The sequence below is a fragment of the Amblyraja radiata genome, chromosome 37 (genome assembly GCF_010909765.2).
Source record: "Amblyraja radiata isolate CabotCenter1 chromosome 37, sAmbRad1.1.pri, whole genome shotgun sequence".
NCBI lineage: Eukaryota > Metazoa > Chordata > Chondrichthyes > Rajiformes > Rajidae > Amblyraja > Amblyraja radiata.
The window spans coordinates 8,459,584-8,481,141 of record NC_045992.1 but is presented as its reverse complement, the minus strand read 5'-3'; the positions used below and the strand labels follow the sequence as shown (position 1 = coordinate 8,481,141).

At 42.7% G+C, this 21,558-nt stretch overlaps 1 long non-coding RNA gene across 1 annotated transcript; it reads left to right on the top strand.

Moving 5' to 3' along the window:
• The first annotated feature begins 1,878 nt into the window (after nt 1-1,878).
• On the top strand, nt 1,879-19,935 carry LOC116966502. Its single transcript, XR_004410040.1, has 3 exons — nt 1,879-1,935; nt 16,426-16,551; nt 19,530-19,935. It is a non-coding gene; the product is annotated as an uncharacterized LOC116966502 (long non-coding RNA).
• Nucleotides 19,936-21,558: the final 1,623 nt, after the last annotated feature.

Sequence of the window (21,558 nt, the reverse complement as noted above, 5' to 3'; positions counted from 1 at the left end):
TGGGGTACTGATTGGGGATGATCAGCCATGATCACATTGAATGGTGGTGCTGGCTCGAAGGGCTGAATGGCCTACTCCTGCACCTATTGTCTATTGTCTATTGTCACCTTTCTGTTCCCTCCAGAGATGCTGCCTGATCTGCTGAGTTACTCCAGCACTTTGTGTTTTGCTCATGATTCCAGCATCTGCAGTTCTTTGTGTCTCCAAAAACATTTGTGTGTTTGGTGGGGGTATGACTGGCCCTGGGACCTGTGTTCACCGGTCACCTGCCATGCTTTGTCCCTCCCCTCCTAGCTTTCAAAAAAAAATCTTTCTTCCACCCCACTCCCCGCACCCCCACACAATCAACCTGAAGAAGGGTCCTGACACGAAACGTCACCTATCCATGCTCTCTAGGGTGCTACCTGACCCACTGAGTTACTCCAGCACTTGTTGTATATTTGGCATCTGCAGTTCTGTGTTTCTACATGGGGTTACATTCTCTTTGCTCTGTCTATAGGAGTCACCCTGAGATTCCACTTGCCTGCCACTTTACCTTATTGCCCTGCTGCCACTCTGACCTCTCCTGTGTATGGCCTCCTGCAGTGTTATAACAGAGTCAACGCGATCTCGAGGAGCGGGATTATCTTTTGCCTGGGCAGCACTCCGAACTGAATATCGAATTCTCCAACAATAGGTAGCTCACCATTTATTCCTGTCTGTATCAGAACCTCTGCCTGTCATGACTTTGGCACTGTTTTTCTATTTCTATCCCTATTTTCTGCCATGTTAGGCATATCCCACAGCCTGACTATATACAGCACATTACACCAACACAGAAACATAATGTGCTTGTGATAGACACAAAGTGCTGGAATAACTCTGCGGGTCAGGCAGCATCTCTGGAGAGTAGGATTAGGTGACGTTTTGGTTCGGAACCTTTCTTCAGAAGGTCTGAAGCAGGGTTCCGACCCGAAATGTCACCTTTTCTCCAGAGATACTGCCTGACCCGCAGAGTTATTCCAGCACTTTGTGTCTACAGTATAAGCCAGCATCTTCAGAACTTCCTATGCATAATGTGCTTGTGCCTGCCTCCATGAATCCTCTTGGTCTCTCTCCATCCAAGATATTACCTTTCTTCCTCCCTTCCTTCCCCCACCTACTCGCGACTGAAAAGTAATGTTTTACTCCCTTTCCAAGCTCAGGGACCTGAAACGTTAACCGTTTGTCTTTCCACAGATGCTGCCTGACCTGCGGTGGGTTTCCTGCATTGTCTGTCATTATGACATTTGCTTCTGTGGCTGCCCTTCCTTCCTTCCTGAGCAACAATGCTGGTTGTCACCTTTGAAAACAAAGTAGAGGCAAATCATCTATTAGCCTCTTTGCGACAAACAGCAACTTGCTGCCAATATGTATTTAAAAGGATGACTATACACAGCAAGCCCTGTTTTCCTTTCACTTTATTATGGATTTTAATGAAAATTTGAAATATCCACTGATGCAAAAACCTAAATCCTAGTCTGGCAAACTACATCTTGACAGTCTGTGTTCAACTGCGCTAATGAACTGAATGTTTGAATAATCGAGGACTAGGGAGGGGGTTTAAGAGGAAGGTTTTGGAAAAAATGATATTATTTCTGCACTTGTTTGGGTAATATTTTATTAACATGCCATTTGATGTATAAGAGTATGGAAAATACAGCGATGCTGAATAGTTTTTCTTGATCTGTGACAGATTTTATTTTGCAAATGTTTGACTGAAAATGGAATTTAATGCGTGCTGACTAAGTGGAATAATTTGCAAATGACAGTGTTTTGTAGGAAGGAACTGCAGATGCTGGTTTAAACCGAAGATAGACACAAAATGTTGGAGTAACTCAGCGGGACAGGCAGTATCTCTGGAGAGAAGGAATAGGTGACGTTTCGGGTCGAGACACTTCTTCAGACTGATGTCAGGTGAGAGGGAGATACTTAGGTAAGGAAGTGTAACGTTATCAGTCTCAAATGACCCAGTGATTATTGGAATCTACACAGGATACTTTGGAATCATTATCGGAAGTGAACTGGTGTAAAGATGGCAAGGCAATATCAAACACTTGGCTTTATTTTTAATTGTGTTATTGTCTTGTCGGTAGTTCCAAAAAGTGGTTGTAATTAATATTTTTAAAATGAGAAATTAACAAGCATTCCAAAACCGAGGCGTTATACTTGTCAAGAAAGATTGAATACTTTGTGGAGCGGTCCGTACGGAGTTTGTACGTTCTCCCTGTGACCGCGTGGGTTTTCACCGAGATCTTCGGTTTCCTCACACACTCCGAAGACGTACAGGTTTGTAGGTTAATTGGCTCGGTATAAGTGTAAATTGTCCCTAGGTGGGATAGTGTTAATCTGCGGGATTGCCGGTTGGTGTGGGCTTGGTGGGCCGAAGGGCCTGTTTCCGCGGAATAACTCTAAACTAAACGAAATCTGGGGCTCGTTTCAATGCAAAAGAAAAAGGGGACTTTAAATAGCGAGAGGATTTGATCGGGCAGATTGCAGAGAATGTTTCATATTTGCAGGCCAGGCCAATACATGAATGATAAATAATTCTAATGAATCCAAAGGGGGTAGGATGTTTTTTTCAATGAAAAAAAAACTACTGGAGGAACTCAACAGGTCAAGTAACATCAGTGCAGGGAAAGGGATGATCGAGGTTTTGGATCGAGACCCTGCATCAGAATTGATGAATGTTATTGTTTATTCATTTCATCATATGTGGGTGAACTAGTGAACTAGTTTAGCGTTCAATTCTTAAATGATGTCAGTGCTTCAAATTTAAAATTCCTTTCTTATGTTAAAATTCCTCGACAGCCCTACCCTTCCCCATCATAGGTCATCTTACAACACTCAGCATGTTCCTAGAAATCTGACTGCCTGATCATCCCCAAATTAAACAGCTCCTTCATAGGAGTTTATACCTTCAGCTGCAGAGCCCAATCTCTGTAATTCCCTCACTTCAGCTCCTTTCGCATGCTCTTTCTTTGACTAAGCTATTCGTTGTCTGATTTTCACCTCCCCTCACCTTGTTCGATGTCAGGTTCTGTTTGACCATGCCCCTGTGAAGTGCCTTAGGAGGTTTTACCACTTTGAAGTTGCCACATAAATGCAAGTTGTTGTTGGGAGGAAGCCAGGTCGTGGCTTCATGCTGAGCTGTTGATTCTAGATGTGCTGTGGCCCATCTGAACTCCCATTCCTTGTAAATCTCGGGATGAATGATAAATCTTATTTGGCCTCTCTACCTTCCAGTCCCTAATTCCATCCTGAGACAGGATATACAGAAGTGGCTCACAACTTACCATCTCATTGAACGCTGCGTTGATCTTTCTGTGCCTCCCATTCTGGGACCTGGTACCTCCGACAGAACTGCACTCAATTAATCTTTGAGTAGGACTGAGCCAAACGTTGAGTTTGTACTTTCTGGGGAAACAATGAAGTGGAAGCTGTGGGATCAGCTGGTTCAATAATAAGATTACAGTTTGATAGTATAGGATGAGGAGTTTGAGGGCTGAATGGCCTTCATTGTCCTTTCTAATTTTGTTACTTAAATAGAATAAGAGAATGTGCAGCATGAAAACTGTTCCACTCCGTGTGTACATTTGTGCTTCACTCACCTAAATCTATCGGCATAACTCTCTTTCTCCTGCATTTACTCCAGTAAATCCATTAGTACGTCCCTGCCACCAGCCACAACTGCCTTTGTTAGCAAGTTCTGCATTCTCCCATTGTATGTCAAGAAGTTGGTCCTAAATTGCACATTGTCCATCTTGTATTCACAGGCTCTTCTTTTGATCTTACTGGCCAGTCTGAAGAAGGGTTTCGGCCCGAAACGTTGCCTATCTCCTTCGCTCCATAGATGCTGCTGCACCCGCTGAGTTTCTCCAGCATTTTTTGTGTACCTTCGATTTTCCAGCATCTGCAGTTCCTTCTTAAACAAATGGAAACATCTTCTCTGCATGATCCTTTCATTATTTCAAAAAACTATTTCCGGTTTAGACACTTGTCCCAGCTGCTTGCATTGAATTTTGGATGCAGTGAACAACACAAAGAGGATGCTATGACAGGTGCTTCTTTGTACCTCACTTAAGACAAACATCCTAACAATGATGGGGAAGGGTAGAGCTGTCGAGGAATTTTAACAAACGTTCAATAAGCTATCTGGTGGTTTTAATTTTTTGAATCTTTGTCAAGATTCTGCTCTGCTAACAATTTCACAGAATAGCTGTCCCTTCTGTAAATGGGATATGCATTGAAAAAAATTTGCATTGCTCAGATTTTTTTCCCTTTGCGCTTCCTGACATATCCTCAGTGCAAGAATAGCAACAAAAAAAACAGCTGTGGCAAATCTGAAGTGAACAAAGTACTCAACATAGGTACACAAAATTGCTGGGGAAACTCAGCGGGTGCAGCAGCATCTATGGAGCGAAGGAAATAGGCGACATTTCGGGCCGAAACCCTTCTTCAGACGGATTTCGGCCCGAAATGTCGCCTATTTCCTTCGCTCCATAGATGCTGCTGCACCCGCTGAGTTTCCCCAGCAATTTTGTGTACCTTCGATATTCCAGCATCTGCAGTTCCTTTTTGAACAAAGTACTCAATGTGTCAGGCAGCATCTGTGGAGAGAAAAAGTTCACAAAGTGCTGGAGTAACTCAGCAGGTCAGGCAGCATCTCTGGTAAACACAGATGGGTGACCTTTTGGGTCAAGACCCTTTTGAGACATGTTCTCCAGAGATGCTGAGTGACCCGCTGAGTTATTCCAGCACTTTGTGTCCTTTTGTGCATTATCCAGCATCTGCAGTTCTTTGTTTCTACATTTCTGGAGAGAAACAAGCTTCATGTTTCATGTCAATGATACTTCATCTGATCACCTGAAACGCTCTCCACAGATTCTCCCTGACTGGTTATTTCCAGCATATTACTTTTGTGTTCGTGCAATAACCTGATGAAGCTGTTTATCAAATGTATGGTTACGTCTTAAAGTGCAGACTAGTGAATGAATGGCTATTATGTGCTTTGCTGATGTAAAACATCAAATAACTAGACAAGGAACTTGATCAGAGCAGGCAGCTGGGCTATATCTTCCTATTGTTTGAGGCAATGAATGACTCATGAATTATTCTAAAAAGGAGAACATTATTTTAAACACAGGGCCATGCTGCATGGAAATGTGTCTGACGAGTCTGTGCAAGCTTTCAAGCACCATTAATACTAAACTTTTGCCAAGTCTGTTTTATTTAGAATAATATTTAGAATAATCCAATTTTATTCCCCCCACATTGCAATCACCACTTCCCAGATTCTACCCCCTCACCTATGTGTCGTGGGCAACCTACAACTGGTAAATGCACCTTCCAATTCACACTTCTTCAGCACGTGCTAGAAAATTAGAGCACCTTGAGGTAATGCACATAGAGAATGTGCAAATCCAACACTGACTGACTCTATGACTCTGCACAGGTACAGGTACATGCGTAGGACGTGTTTAGAGGGATATGGGCCAAACGCTGTCAAGTGGGAGTAGTGTAGACATGTTGGTCGGTGTGGACAAGTTGGGTTGTAGGTTCATGAGTGATGGGAGCAGAATTAAGCCATTCGGCCCATCAAGTCTACTTCGCCATTCAATCTATCTCTCCATCCTAACCCCATTCTCCTGCCTTCTCTCCATATTCCCAGACACCGTACTAATCCTGTTTCCACACTGTATGACTGTATGATTCTCAGACAACACTGAGGTTCAGGATTGATCATTAGTTGCTGGAGCTGTGAGGAAACAGCTTTGTAGCTGCACCACTGTGCTTGCAACATAACAGGTGACACAGCTTCAAATCGCCAAAAAGCTCCTTCCTTCCAAGCACTATAAGTTCTCACAATACGCAAAGTGAATGAGCTAATATAGTTTATTTCTAAGTTCAGTTATTGGCTGTGGGGAGAACTGACTGTATTTTTCTCCAACTCCACAGGATCCTTTGTATCCAAGAGAGTGGACAAGTCCCATCCAAAAGTCGGCACCTTTGCAATGCAGCACTCTCGCAGGAGAGTCTGTATGGAATTTGTACGTTCTCCCCGTGACCTTCACCGGTAGCTCAAGTTTCCTCCCACACTCCAGAGACGTACAGGTTTGTAGGTTAACTGGCTTGGTATAACTGTAAATTGCCCATAGTGTGTGTAGGATAATGTTAGTATGTGGGGATCGCTGGTCGGCATGGACTCGGTGGACCGAAGTTCCTGTTTCCGCAATGTATCTCTAAATTAAATAAACAAACATAATTAATATATAATTTTTGCATGCATGACATTCATTGCTGACATTATTACTAGCACAAGATTCATTTTCGCTTTAGAGTTTTTCTTGAGTTGTTAATGGGATAAACCCCCCAATAAATAATTTAATGTCAATAATCTGTTTATTATTGGTCACCAACGAGTCTGTTTACTGTGACCCGGGCAGGAAAATTACTGCTGACGCTCCTAATGTAGCCCTGTGGAAGTGCAACACTGCAGCAGTGGCAATGTTTTGATGGGACTTTAACTAGAGCCCTGTCCACTCACTTGGATGCAAATGATCCCATGAAGTTGCAAAAAATATAGTGTTCTCCACTGTTCTGGCCAATAACTTAGCTCTCAGCTCAGAGAACTTTCCCGAAACGTTGCCTATTTCCTTCGCTCCATAGATGCTGTCTCACCCGCTGAGTATCTCCAGCATTTTTGTCTATCTTTCTAGCATCTGCAGTTCCTTCTTAAACATTAGCTCATTCATGTTGTTTTCTGTGAGAATATATGACACTTGAAAGGAAGGAGTTTTTTTGACAATTTGAAATATCTGGAAATAAGTCTAGCAGAATTTATTCAAGTTATTTGTAAGAAATCATTTTTATTCGGGCAACATGCATGTGGAAGTTAAAACAATTGGTGTAAATTATATATAAAATTATTAATAATGCTTCTTAATGAATGCCTGAGGGTTATTATGATCTTAATGTACCAGGCATCATCTTCATAAAATAGATATTCTTCATCATGTCATTCAGTGTCAGACTAAAATGGTGTTAGCTGCGAAAAATATATTAAGAAATTTGCAACTTTCAGATGTAAACTGTAAATAATCATAAAAAGCTGATAGGGAATTGAAAGCAATAATCTAGTCTTGGAGGCTCACTCAATTTCATCCCGAGGTTTATATCGTAGAAACTCCTCTATAAAATTGTGGTTTAGAAATTCACAGGAATCTATCTGTTCTCCATCATGCAGAACAGTTGGAAATACACAGAACTGCGGAACATTAACAAATTCATTATATCTTGATAATTTAAAATTTTCCAATATGTTCTGGCTGTGGTAAATGAACATCCATATTAGACTATAAATTGACGTTTAATCACTTCATGATTACTAATGCTTTAGTGTGAATGCTATTACAAATGCATCAGTGCAATGGACCGACCACCTGCCAAAACTGCTGCTTTAGCAGAGAGGTGATTTAACTGCTTGTAAATCACTTATTTTGTGATCTTGGTAAGGTGGTGATGATATTTGTCAAATGGGAAAGTGGACTTTAGTCCTTGGAGTTGTACTCACTCCAAGACTGCAAGTAATTGCAGAGATAGACACAAAAGGCTGGAGTAACTCACCATCTCTGGGGAGAAGGAATGGGTGACGTTCGAGTTGAGGCCCTTCTTCGGAATCTGTTGCAGATGCTGCCTGTCCTGCTGAGTAACTACAGCTTTTTTTGTCTACCTTCGGTTTAAACCAGCATTTGCAGTTCCTTCCTACACATACAGCATTTGCAGAGAGTTGTGGATGTAGCCCAGACCATCACACAGACCAGACTCCCCACCATTGACTCCATCTCCACTTCACGCTGCCTCAGGAAAACAGCCGAGATTAAGGACCATTTTCACCCCAGTTATTCCCTCTTCCCCGCTTCCAACAGTGAGAAGATACAAAAAGCTTAAAAACACAAACCACCAGACTCGGGAACAGTTTCTTCCCCTCTACATCGAACTTATGGATGGTCCTTCCATAAGGTGGAGTCTGATCTTCCAACCTACCATATTGAGGACACTGGACTTTTTCTCTGGAACTGCAATACTACAATGCAGAAAAACTATATTCTGTACTCTGGCATTTTCCCCTGTCGTGTATGGCTCGATTGTACTCATATATCGAATGACATACAATATGATCTTCACATGATCTGATTTAATTGAATAGCACACAAACAAAAGCTTTTCACTGTGTCTCAACACATGTCAAAAATAAACAAATACCAATGGCAATCATTGAATCAAAGAAGCATACATTGTGGAAACTTTCAGCCCATTTGCCCACGCAGACCAACATGCCCATCTACACTGGTTCCATCTGCCCACGGCTTGGCCCATATCCCTCTAAACCTATCCTTTCCATGTCCCTGTCCAAATTATCTTAAATTTTATGATAGTACCTGCCTTAACTGCCTCCTCCGGCAGCTTGTTCCACACACCTCCCACCCTTTGTATAAAAAAAGGTTTCCCTTCAGGCTTCTATTACATCTTTCCTCTTTACCGTAAAACTGTGCCCGCGTGTTATCGATTCCCCTAATCTGGGCAAAAGACCCTGTGCATTTACTGCTGTGTGCATTCCTATCTAGGCTGTTGCTTTGATCTTTTTCATTTTCTCGCTCTGCACTGTATATTTTTGGCTACACCTCTTGCCCCTGACTGTCACCCTTTGCTTGCCTATTTCCCCCCTCACTACCCTGTGACTCTGCTTTGTCTTCTCCTCTTGATTTATTAACCATCTTGCACTTGGAGCTCTCCTCCCTCCGATTTAATTTGACGTTCTGTCTACGACCCTAATTGTGCAATTTGCCAGGGCTCTTGTCTCAGTTTGATTCAGCTGGAGCTTTCTGGCACTCTTGCCAAAAAAAGTTGAGCGTTGAAGCTTCCACCCGGAACCTGAGCAACGAAAATCTCTGCTAATGCTCCATTGTGGCTGAGAGAGTTGAGTTGAGTTGCATTTAGTTTATTGTCACGTAATATTGTGATCAATTTTGGGCACCATATCTGAGGAAGGATGTGCTGGCTCTGGACAGGGTTCAGAGGAGGTTTACTAGAATGATCCCAGGAATGAGTAGGTCAACCTATGATGAGCCTATGTTTGTCGGCACTGGGCATGTACTTGCTGGAGTTTAGAAGAATGAAGGGGGACCTCATTGAAATGTACAGAATAGTGAAAGGCTTGGATAGAGTGAATGTGGAGAGGATGTTTCCACTAGTGGGAAAGTCTAGGACTAGAGGACATAGCCTCAGAGTTAAAGTGCATTCCTTTAGGAAGGAGATGAGGAGAAATGTCTTTAGTCAGGGTGGTGAACCCGTGGAATTCTTTGCCACAGAAGGCTGTGGAAGCCAAGTCAGTGGATATTTGTAAGGCAGAAATAGATAGATTCTTGATCAGTACAGGTGTCAGAGGTTGTGGGTAGGAGGCAGGACAATGGGCTGAGGAGGGAGAGAAAGATCTGCCATGATTGAAAGGAGGAATAGACTTGATGGGCCGAATGGCTTTGTGGAATCCGATCACTTATGACCTTATGACGTGTAATGAGGTACAGTGAAATGATTTGTTGTGTGCTAACCAGTCAGTGGAAAGACAATGCATGATTACAATCGAGTCATCCACAATGTACAGATGCACGATAAAGGGGATAACGTGAATAACGCTTAGTGGAAGATAAAGTCAGTGAAGTCTGATCAAAGATAACCTGAGGGTCTCCAATGAGGTAGACAGCTCTCATGTTGTTGGAAGAATGGTTCAGCTGCCTGATAACAGTTGGGGGAAAAAACTGTCCCTGAACCTGGAGGTGTGTGTTTTCGTACTTCTAAACTGAGGTGCTGAACTGCCAGAGGTGCTGAGTTTCAGATGAGCCATTGGACTTGAGCTCCCACAGGAGGTGGTATCACTTGGTACTATTTCCAAGGCCAGCTTGGGAGTTCTCCCTGTTGTCTTTCTCAATACCTACCTCTATCGGTACCACAAAATGACACACGGAAATGCAGCTACTTGTTACAAGAAAAGTCACAAAGTGTTGGAGAAACTAAGTGGGTCAGGCCGCATCTCTGGAGACCATGGACAAGTGACGTTTTTAGGTCGGGAACCTTCTTCAGACATCGACTCGAAATGTCACCTGTCCATGTTGATTATCTCTATATTATTACATTGCTGCCTGTGGGGCGTTGCGAGGTGCACATTGATTGCTGCATTACTCATATTGACTAATGACTATACAACAAAAGTAGTTAACTGTGCAGCAATTTCCAGATAATGAGAAAAGTTGAGGGCTTTCTGCATGTGACCTTCATTGGTTGTGATGTTGAACCCATGGTCAATGTATAAACATGGAGTGCAGAAGGTTAAGGGGGGACTTGATAGTCTTTAAAATGATGAGAGGGATAGACAGAGTTGACGTGGATAAGCTTTGCCCACTGAGAGACGGGAAGATTCAAACACGAGGACATGACTGGAGAATTAAGGGACAGAAGTTTAGGGGTAACATGAGGGGGAACTTCTTTACTCAGAGAGCGGTAGCTGTGTGGAATGAGCTTCCAGTGAAGGTGGTGGAGGCAGGTTCGATTTTATCATTTAGAAATAAATTGGATAGTTACATGGACGGGAAAGGAATGGAGGGTTATGGTCTGAGTGCAGGTAGACGGGACTAGGGGAGAATAAGTGTTCGGCACAGACTAGAAGGGCCGAGATGGCCTGTTTCCGTGCTGTAATTGTTATATGTTATATTACATGGTTAAACAGGGCTCTTGCTCGAGTTTTGGGCAGTGGCACCTGCAACCATTCATGTCGTTTCTGTGATTGATTATGCAAAGAAATACCAGGATATGAAAATATTAGCACCTTTAATGTTTAATATTCTGATTGAAAAGTAAGTTTGGCAAACTTAACTGGCTGACAGAAAGACTTATTTTCATCTGGCAGTGGAGATTAGCCACTTCAAATATCCAAACTCCACCTTTTGAGTTTGAAGATAATTGTAACGCAGGAGGGGGGCATTTAGATCAGTGCAGAGCAGAGAAGCGAGAGAGATGCAGCACTTCACAGCTTGCAGAGATGAATTTCTTCAGTGAGATGAGCCATATGGTTTGGGTGCTGTATAGGTGGCTGGTGCAGCCAGTCATTTAGAATCATGGTTATGAATCAACAAAGTGACAGACTCCAGCTGTGTTTCATCTGTCTCGGATTCCAAGGTGTCTTGCAATCTATGAAACATGAACGTAGGTGTGTATGTGTGTCTGTGTGTCTGTGTGTGTGAATGTGTGCGACTGTGTGTGCATGCGTGTGAGTGTGTGCTCTTGTATGTGTGTTTACGTGTGTGTGTCTGTGTGTGTGTGTGTGTGTGTGTGTATATATATGTGTGTGTGAATGTGTGTGAGTGTGTGCTCATGTATGTGTGTTTACATGTGTGTGTCTGTGCATGTGTGTGCTTGCGGTCACGTGTGTGTGTGACTGCGCGCGTGTGAGCTCATGTGTGTGTGTGTGTGCTCATGTGTGTGTGCTCATGTATGTGTGTTTACGTGTGTGTGTGTGTGTGTGTGTATGTGTGCTTTTTGTGCATGCACGTGTGTGTGACTGTATGCGCGTGTGAGCTCGTGTGCATGTGTGTGTGTGTGTGCTCATGTGCGTGTGCTCATGTGTGTGTGCTCATGTGTGTGTGCATGCACGTATGTGTGTGTGTGCGCGCTCATGTGTGTGCGCGCTCATGTGTGTGTGCATGCATGTGTGTGTGTGTGTCTGAGTGCGCACACTCCCAGATGCAGACACACACATATTCTCATATTGCAAATGTACGGATACAAGGCATACACAGTAAACCTGATCTGATGGGAATATCAGAAGTAAATAATCATTCCCACCGGTGCATTTCCTCTTGAAAACACTTATGCAAATCAACAAGTTTGCATTTGGAGGTTAATGAAAAGTCAAATACTATTTTGTTCTTACCTGCCCCTGCATCTATTCCCACACCACTATCCAGGGAACTAAACGGTCCCCCAGGTGTGGCAGAGATTCACATCCAACCTCGTTGGTTGCATTCGGTGCTGTTGATGTGGCCTCCAACATTGCCCCTCCCAACGCACAGCTCTCGGTTGGCTCTGTGCCGATTCCAGCCTTGTCATCAAATGCGCAGGCAATGGCGGTGCCGTTGTGGTCTCTTGGACGAACCTCGGCCTTGCAGGGGCTAGAAGGCAACAATTGGGACATCTTCTCATACTTGTCCAACCATTGATCACCAGGCCACTGTCTCCCATCCCATCACAGTTCCCATAACTCCAGGAGATTTTCCCCTCCACGACGTTCAACCAACGTTCAACAGTTCCCCAACTCTAACACTAGCACTCCCAACTCTATGTTGCTCATTTCTATCATTGAATATGCTTTTGGCAAAATCATTGAACATGCTTCTCTGCAAACCATTTATTAAGGCCAGAATAGGCCTGCTGAATTAATTGATAATCTAATAACTTGCATGTTCTCCCATGGATTTCTTGCGGTTTAAGTCTACAATGTATGCAGCCAGTATTTGAAATGAACGGCAGTAAGGGACAAATTGGAAAAAAATGGTTCGGGGCCTGAGGGGATGAAAAATAATCTGAATAATACCTGATGTTAGAGGTTTGAACCCTGTTGGAGAAATAATGAGTGAATGACACGAAGTATTTTTATTGCATAAAGCTGCCAGGGAATCAAGGCTGAGGAATTTGTCGCAGGTTGCAGATCCCGCTGTATGAGCCTCATCACGTTATTGATAAGAACCTGCTGGATTTACACATTAATTGTCTATTAAAATTCTGCAGGAAGTTCGGGCTGGTAATTAATGACATGGATAACGTTGTGATAGATGCTTCTGTGATGCAGCCCAAACTGTGGCGACCTGCTCATTCATGGCCACATTTTGCTGAATGATTTTATTTAAAAGGTTTAGATTCTTCTTTACTTCACTTTCTAACACCTGATTTCATTCCTTTTATTCCCTGTCTGGCTTTCCCCTTATTTAATTTAAACCCTTGTATTGTGTTAGTTGGATAGTCACCATTGGCCCTGGTTCTGTCCCAGAGGTTTTGTTTCATTCATTGCCTTATTATTAAAATGTATTCCCATTATATAACAATGCAAAATTATTTTCAAGCTGAAAGGTGCAGAATAAAGTTTTAACTAACATTGTGTGCTGTGCAATGCCCCAAAGGTCCAATCCATCAAGAATCGTTCATATGTACACAAAATTGCTGGAGAAACTCAGCGGGTGCAGCAGCATCTATGGAGCGAAGGAAATGGGCGACGTTTCGGGCCGAAACCCTTCTTCAGACTGACGTTCATGGTTGGTTTCCTATTCGAGTGTTAAGCTATGTAATTTCAAATCATTTAAACAGTGCTTTCTCACAGAGAATAAAATGTCCTTCACCTCTTCTCCATGTCCTTTGACTCCTCCATTGTCAGAGTGAGGCACAGCGCAAATTGGAGGAACAGCACCTCACATTTCGCTTGGGCAGCTTACACCCCAACGGTATGAACATTGACCTCTAACTTCAAGTAGCCCTCTCTCTCCATCCCTCTCCCTTCCTAGTTCTCCGGCCAGTGTTACTGTCTTCGATTACATTTTATCTCTGTTTGCTTTGTTGTTACCTTCTCCCAGCTAACAATGATCTATTCACTATTTTCCTTGATCTCCTTTCCCTTTGCCCTGTTTTCAGTCCTTCACACTTCATTATCTATGTATCTCCCTCTCCCCTGACGTCAGTCTGAAGAAGGGTCTCGACCCGAAACGTCACCCATTCCTTTTCTCCAGATATGCTGAGTTACTCCAGAATTTTGTGTCTACCCAGGTTAATTTGTTGCTGTGCTATCATTTCCACAGAGAAACTGGTCTGCACCAGCACATAAGTAGCAATGTTGCAGGAATAGGTCAGAGCCTATGTATCCTGTACCAATTGATTTCCCTTCTGATGTTGCAAAACCTTTTCTCCCTGTACAAGGTACTTGACTACCCTCAGCTTGACTGGGAGAGAACAGTTGCAACTGCACTCTAGGGGTTGATTCTAACCACGGGTGCTGTCTGTACGGAGTTTGCATGTTCTCCCGCGACCTCGTGGGATTTCCCCGGGTGCTCCGGTTGCCTCCCATGCTCCAAAGATATAGAGGATTGTATGTTCATTTGGCATCAGTAAAAATTGTAAATTGTCCCTCTTGTGTAGGATAGGTCTACTCTAACAGCATCTCCCAAATGGCACATAGAGTTGCTGCTTTACAGCACCAGAGACCCGGGTTCGATCCTGACTCTGGGTGCTGTTTGTATGGAGTTTGTATGGTCTCCCCGTCAATGTGTGGGTTTTCTCCGGGAACTCCGGTTTCTTCCCACATTCCAAAGACATTGAGTTTTGTAGGCTAATTGGCTTTGTATAATTGTTCCTAGTGTGTGTACAATAGTGCTAGTGGGTGGGGGTCGCTGGTCGGCACAGGCAGTGGGCTGAAGGGCCTATTTCTGTGCTGTATCTCTAAACTAAACTACATTCTGGACCAATACCATGAAGAAGGACAATGGCAGAAGGTACATTGGAACACCACCTCCAGCAGGTTCTGTGTCATAAGAATTTAACAATTTGGAATAGGCCAATTGCTCTTTTGAGTATTAATCATGATAATGGCTCATCTTCCAGCACAGTACCATGCACCATAAGAGTATAAAACATAGGAGCTGAATTAGGCCATTTGGTCCATCAAGTCTATACTGCCATTTGATCATGGCTGATCTATTTTTCCCTCTGAACCCTGTCCTCCTGGCTTCACCCTGGAACCTTTGACCCTTTTACTAATCAAGAACCCTTCAATCTCCCATTTTAAAATACCAGATATCTGTAGCAATGAACTCTACAGATTCACCACCCACTGACTAAAGACATTCTTCCTCACCTCCAGTCTAAAGGTACGTCCTTTTATTCTGAGGCTGTGTCCTCTGGTTCTAGTCTCTCCCATCACTGGAACCACCTTCTCCAAGTCCACTCTATCTCGGCCTTTTATCCCCTATCCCTTTATTCATTTAACATCCAGCTATCTAACCATTTCTGCTTTGGACATGTGATGGCCAATGTTTGCAGAGTAGGCTTTCATAAATAGTTGCACGGTAATGACTGGTTAATCTGTTGTTTAAGTGATTTTGGAGTGAGATAAATGCTGTTTCTGAATGTTGGTTTGAAGAAGGACGGCACGGTGGCGCAGTGGTAGAGTTGCTGCCTAGAGTTGGAGACTCAGGTTCGATCCCGACTACGGGCGCTGTCTGTACGGAGTTTGTACGTTCTTCCCTTGACCGCGTGGGTTTTCTCCGAGATTTTCGATTTCCACCCACACTCCAAAGACGTGCAGGTATGTAGATTAATTGGCTTGGTGTATGTGTAAATTGTCCCTAGTGTGTGTAGGATAGTGTTAATGTGTGGGGGTCACTGGTCGGCACGGACTTGGTGGGCCGAAGGGCCTGTTTCCGTGCTGTATCTTTAAACTAAATTCAACTAAACTAACCTAAAGGGTCCTGACCCAAAATGTCATCCATTCCCTCCACAGATGTTGCCAGACCATCTGAGTTCTTCCAACACTGTGTTTTGCTCATGAATTATGGTTCAATTCCTTTGAAACAGTCATGGGCTTTTTTGTATCAATTTTACCGAGCATCCTGTCTCATCCGAAAAACAGAATCAGAATGATTTTCAGAGTTGGTTCTCAAATTAGATTAAAACTCACTTGACTTGTGTTGATTGAGCAGCAAATATTTCTGTTTGGACAGTGGATGTCCTTGGTACGGATCGGCAATGTGTCGGCATGGGAAGATACATTTTAATCCCATTGTTCCAGGTTGGATTAAATATCGGAGGAGAAAGCATTATGGTTCTGCTCCACTTGACCAGCCACTCTGTCTTAAGAGCATGTTGTTGCATCTTTTAAAACGCCACTGCTTTGTGTGTCAGCACAAGAACATATTTGAATAATTAAATAGGCACAATCAAAAATACACAGGGATTCATTTAATTTGTTTCATGAATATATTAATAAATGCATTAGTTGTGATTATTTATTAAACATATTAGCACTGCAGAAATAGGGAAATGTGCAATAAACAAGTGTGACCACAGGCAGGAATTTGCAGAAGTATCGACTTGACTCGTTGGGGGTAACAAAATTCATTCTGTGATTAAGTTGTAATTTTCAATGTGCAATTTACCATGTATTGAACCATGAGTGGTTTAATTTAACGTGAGCGTAGATTAAATCCGTTCTGAGCATAGTGCTGCAGTGCAATATGCAGCTTTTAAAAGTACAGATGGGGAGTTAATGTAAGCATTGAACTGTGACTGATGAGACAATTACTTTTTCCACAGTAGAACACAGATGATTCAGGCCCTACACGACACATTGAAAACAGCCAAGCAGATAGCAGCCAATGTTCCTATTGTGCGGCAACAAACTCTTCTCCACGTTCAGTTGTTTGTGAAGCAGGCTTAAAGGTATCTGGTTTAATTCGGAAAACCCACCCTACATCTAACTTGGTTTCTTAGCATGAGTGAAGTTTATTGTCATGTGTACCGAGGTACAGTGAAGAGTATTTGTCACATGCTAACCTGTCAGCAGAAAGACAATATATGATTTTGTCCCGTGCCATCCACAATGTACAGACACATGATAAAGGGAATAATGTGAATAATGTTTAGTGCACGATAAAGTCCGATCAAAGATAATCCGAGGGTCTCCTGACCCTCTCAGTCTGACTCTCAATCTGAAGAAGAGTCTTGACCCGAAACGTCACCCGTTCCTTTTCTCCAGAGAACCTGCCTGACCTGCTGAGTTACTCCAGCATCTTGTGTCTATCTTTGGGATAAACCAGCATCTGCAATTCCTTTCTACATTCATCATTAGATCTCATTGAATGGCAGTGCAGGCTTGTGAGGTCGAACACTCCATAAAAATCTCTGAATTTTTATGTTTGTTTTGTATCTTGTCCATTAATATTTCCTAAGGACAGAGAATGGACCATATGTAATAAATAATTCTCCATCTCATCTTCGAAATAGTGTCAGGAATTTTTAATATTTATCTGAGAGAGCAGAGAGGGACTCGATTTAATTCTCAGCTGGAAGACAGAATAATATTTATTTTATGCAGGGCATCAAAAACTAACTCTGAAACTGGTTTTCTTGTATGGTTTGAATTCTATGAATTTGTAATTGTGAGGATCATAGAGTATCAAAGGTAAAATTGGATATCCCATTATTTTCATCTAGAATCGAGAGGCCACATTTTCTTTGCTTCTTGGATAAGGAGATATTGGAAAGAGAACTATTTTCTTCTTTAAAACAATAGGCATGAATCTCTCCAACATCTTTTCATAATCTTGGATCTTTCAAAATACGACACAGTACATTTTAAGTGCTGTTATTTTTATAAAGCTGGAAACATGACAGATAATTTGTGTCGAGCAAGATTCATAAACAAGAGATTATAAACAAATCTTTTTTGGTGATGTTGGTTCATTGAGGCTTAAGTTTAATATTGTCACATGTACAAGGTACAATGAAAAGCATTGTTGGCATGTCAAACAGATCAGATATACCATACATATACACAATCAGTTCAAACTGATATACAATAGAAAGATCAAAGGGGAAAATACAAAGTGCAGAATATAGTTCTCAGCTTTGTAGCGCATCAGTTCTTTTGACCAATTCCAATGTCCTCAGTGGGGTAGAGATGAATCCTAGTTTATGGAAGGATCATTTATGGAAGCCTGATAATGAAGGAGAAGAAACTGTTCCTGAATCTGGTGGTGTGCACGTTCAGGCTTCTGTACCCCTGCCAGACAGGAGCAGGGAGAAGAAGGAATGACAGTATGGGACAAGTCTTTGATTATGTTGGCTGCTTTTCTGAGGCAGTGTGAAATATAGATGGATTTAATGGTGGGAAGTCTGGTCAGTGTGACGGGTCTCGTATTGGTAAGAACACCACGACAGATGGGCGCAGGGGTGGGGCACGAGGCTCCTCACATATTCAATGTTCATGGCTGATCTACCTCAGTCCACAAATCGTTTTCTCAGCCAGTTCCCCATAGCACTGAATTCCCTGATCTTTCTTTTAAAACAATACATCTGCAGGCGTCATCTCCTTTTTAAATGCCACAACTAACTCCCCTACTCTTATCTGATGGCCAGACGTCAATAAAATTCTCAAAAGTGGATTACCTGTTTATTGTGGGAGCTTGCTGTGTATAAATTGTCAGAGGTTTCCTACACGTGATTGCACTTCAAAAGTACTTTCCTAGTCGTAAAGCACATAGTGAAAGCTGCCTTCCAGATACAAGCCATCCATGAAGAGGCTCAGAGGATACTTAAGATGTGATGGATTACTGTATATGTCCCTCAGGGGTATATTGAGAGTTAGAACAAAATCCTATGGGTGACTTTCTTTGGCCCAGCTGATCCATTCTTAGATGAGAGATGACTTCATAGGTTCTTATTGAAACATATAAGATTGTTAAGGGTTTGGACACGCTAGAGGCAGGAAACATGTTCCCGATGTTGGGGGAGTCCAGAACCAGGGGCCACAGTTTAAGAATAAGGGGTAAGCCATTTAGAACGGAGATGAGAATACACTTTTTCTCACAGAGAGTTGTGAGTCTGTGGAATTCTCTGCCTCAGAGGGCGGTGGAGGCCGGTTGTCTGGATACTTTCAAGAGAGAGCTAGATAGGGCTCTTAAAGATAGTGGAATCAGGGAATATGGGGAGAAGGCAGAAACGGGGTACTGATTGGGAATGATCAGCCATGATCACATTGAATGGCGATGCTGGCTCAAAGGGCCAAATGGCCTACTCCTGCACCTATTGTCTATTGTCTATTCATAAGTTGTAGGAGCAGAATTAGGCCATTCGGCCCAGCAAGTCATTCAATCACAGCTGATCTATCTTTTCCTATCAACCCCATTTCCAGCCTTCTCCCCGTAACCCTTGACACCCGTACTAATCAAGAATCTATCAATCTCCACCTTAAAAATATCCATTGACGTGGCCTCCACTGTCTTCTGTGGACCGTTCCCTCTGCCCTTGCCTCTTATGTTACTTCAGCATCAAGAGCAGAGTGGACCCCTACCTGTGTCTTTATTTTTGAGTGTCCGGCCCCCACATGAAATGTCGGCAGGTTGCTATGGGTATTATTTAGCCTGCACTGCAGGTCATTCACCATGAGTTGTATCACAGGAACATATTCATCACTGTTTGAACAATCTCCTCATGGAAACAAGTATGAGGGATGAGAAATGAGATTACCAACCTCAACATATTATTGTGTAAAATCAAGATGCATCCGTGATATTCAACCTTCTTCTAGATTAGATTAGTTGAGAGATACTTTGGCACACCGAGTCCACACCAATTTACATCTATACTAAGTATACAAACCCAAGCCAATTAACCTACAAACCTGTATGTCTTTGCAGTGTGCGAGGAGACCAAAGATCTCGGAGAAAACCCACGCAGTCACGGGGAGAACCTGCAAACTCCATACAGACAGCAACCATAGTCGGGTTCGAACTTGGGTCGCAGGCGCTGTAAGGCTGCAACTCGCCACTGTGCCGCCCCACGTTTCCATGGTAACTAATTCCTGCATTGAAGTATCCAATAAAATTAATAAAGTCCTCAAAAAAAATGTAGTTGTGTTTCAGGTTATGAAAAGCACTGTAACATAATATTCTTAATAAAACTAATAATAATTTAAAGAATTGTACTGGCAGGGATGTTGGTGAATCTCAGTTGCTATTATAATATGTTCATTTGCTGGATATAGATCTGAATTGCTTGGAGAATAGAAATGTGAACTGAAATGCATGGCAAATAATTCAAAAATAAAGCATAATCTGATAATTTAGCTGCCTGCATCATTAAACGTTCCCCATGGATAATTCAAGAGGTAGCCTGGAATTAATATTTTCTTCCATTCTTTCTGCGGAGAGTCTAATATCAAGGCTGAAAAACTGTGCATAATTATTGCACTGGTCCAATCTCTTTAATGGTAGACGCAGTGTTTTGAAGCATTCCCAATAAGGCTGAGTGCGGCGAGCAGACCCTGTGGTATAATGCAACAACATATTAAATGTCTGGGGCACGGTCATAACATTTCAAGAGTGGATGCTGAGTCTGGGGAAAAGGTTGGAGATGAAAGTACATAATCTTATATTTTCATGGCATCACAAATTGCTCCCGGTAGATGATGTGCAGAGTTGTACTGAGTAAACAAGACGTCTGCTTTCTGTGATTAAAACCAAGACCACGAGTTATATTCTGCTCTGATAAAAACGGGGGAATTGGTGAATGGTAAGTGTAAAGTTCTGAGGGGATTTTCTTGATTCCAGGTCCAACAATATTCATTAGATCATAAGATCATAGTAGTATTAGGCCTTTCGGCCCATCAAGTCTACTCCGCCATTCAATCGTGGCTGATCTACCTTAACCCTCCTAATCCCAATTCTCCCCATAACCTCTCCACTCCCGTACTAATCAAGAATCTATCTATCTCTGCCTTAAATATATCCACTGACTTTGCCTCCACAGCCTTCTGTGGCAAAGAATTCCACAGATTCACCACCTTCTGACTAAAGAATGACAAGATTCAAAATGATCACAACCGTTCAAACATCCACCCCGAACGTACATCCCTTCCTCCACTTGACAGTGGGATAGCAAGGTTGTCTGCACTAATTCACAAAGATATGCTTGACAGCATCTCCCCCCAATGCACCCTGACGCCCTGATTTTTATCATTTAGGCCAGTTGACATTTGAGTTTAGAATTTAGAGAGACAACATGGAAACAAACCCATTCAATCCATATCAACTATCGAGCACGTGTTCACATTTGTTCTATGTTATCCCACTTTATCGTTCACTCTGCACACACTGGGGGCAATTTTACTGAGGTCACTCAAACTACAAACCCACCCATCTTTATGAATGTGGGAGGAAACCATAGCATTCGGAGAGAGCCCAATGTGGTAAAAAAGAACAAACTCCACAGAACAAACTCCACACAGACAGCACCCGAGATCAGGATCGAACCTGCGTCTTTAGCAGTGTGAGGCAGCACCTCAACAAGTTGCACCACTGTGCTGCCCTCAGATGCCATCTGTCACACCCTGATTTGAAGTTATCCTGTCGCTCCCAGTTGGTTGGCCATTGGTGGCACAATGGCGCAGTTTGTGGTGCCCCAACCTCACAGTGTCCTAAACCTGGTTTCAAACCAGATGTGGGTGTTGTGTGTGTGTGTGTGGAGTCTGAATCTTTTCACCGTGACTGCATGCCTTTCCTCTGGTTGTTCCAGATTCCCCCCTCATCCCATGGATGTTTTATGGCAGATGGATTTGTCACTTTAAATTGACCCTGGTGTGTTGGTGAGTGGTTGAATCATGAGGAAATTGATGAGAATGTTATAGACTCATGGAGTCTTAGAGTGATACAGCATGGAAGCAGGCCC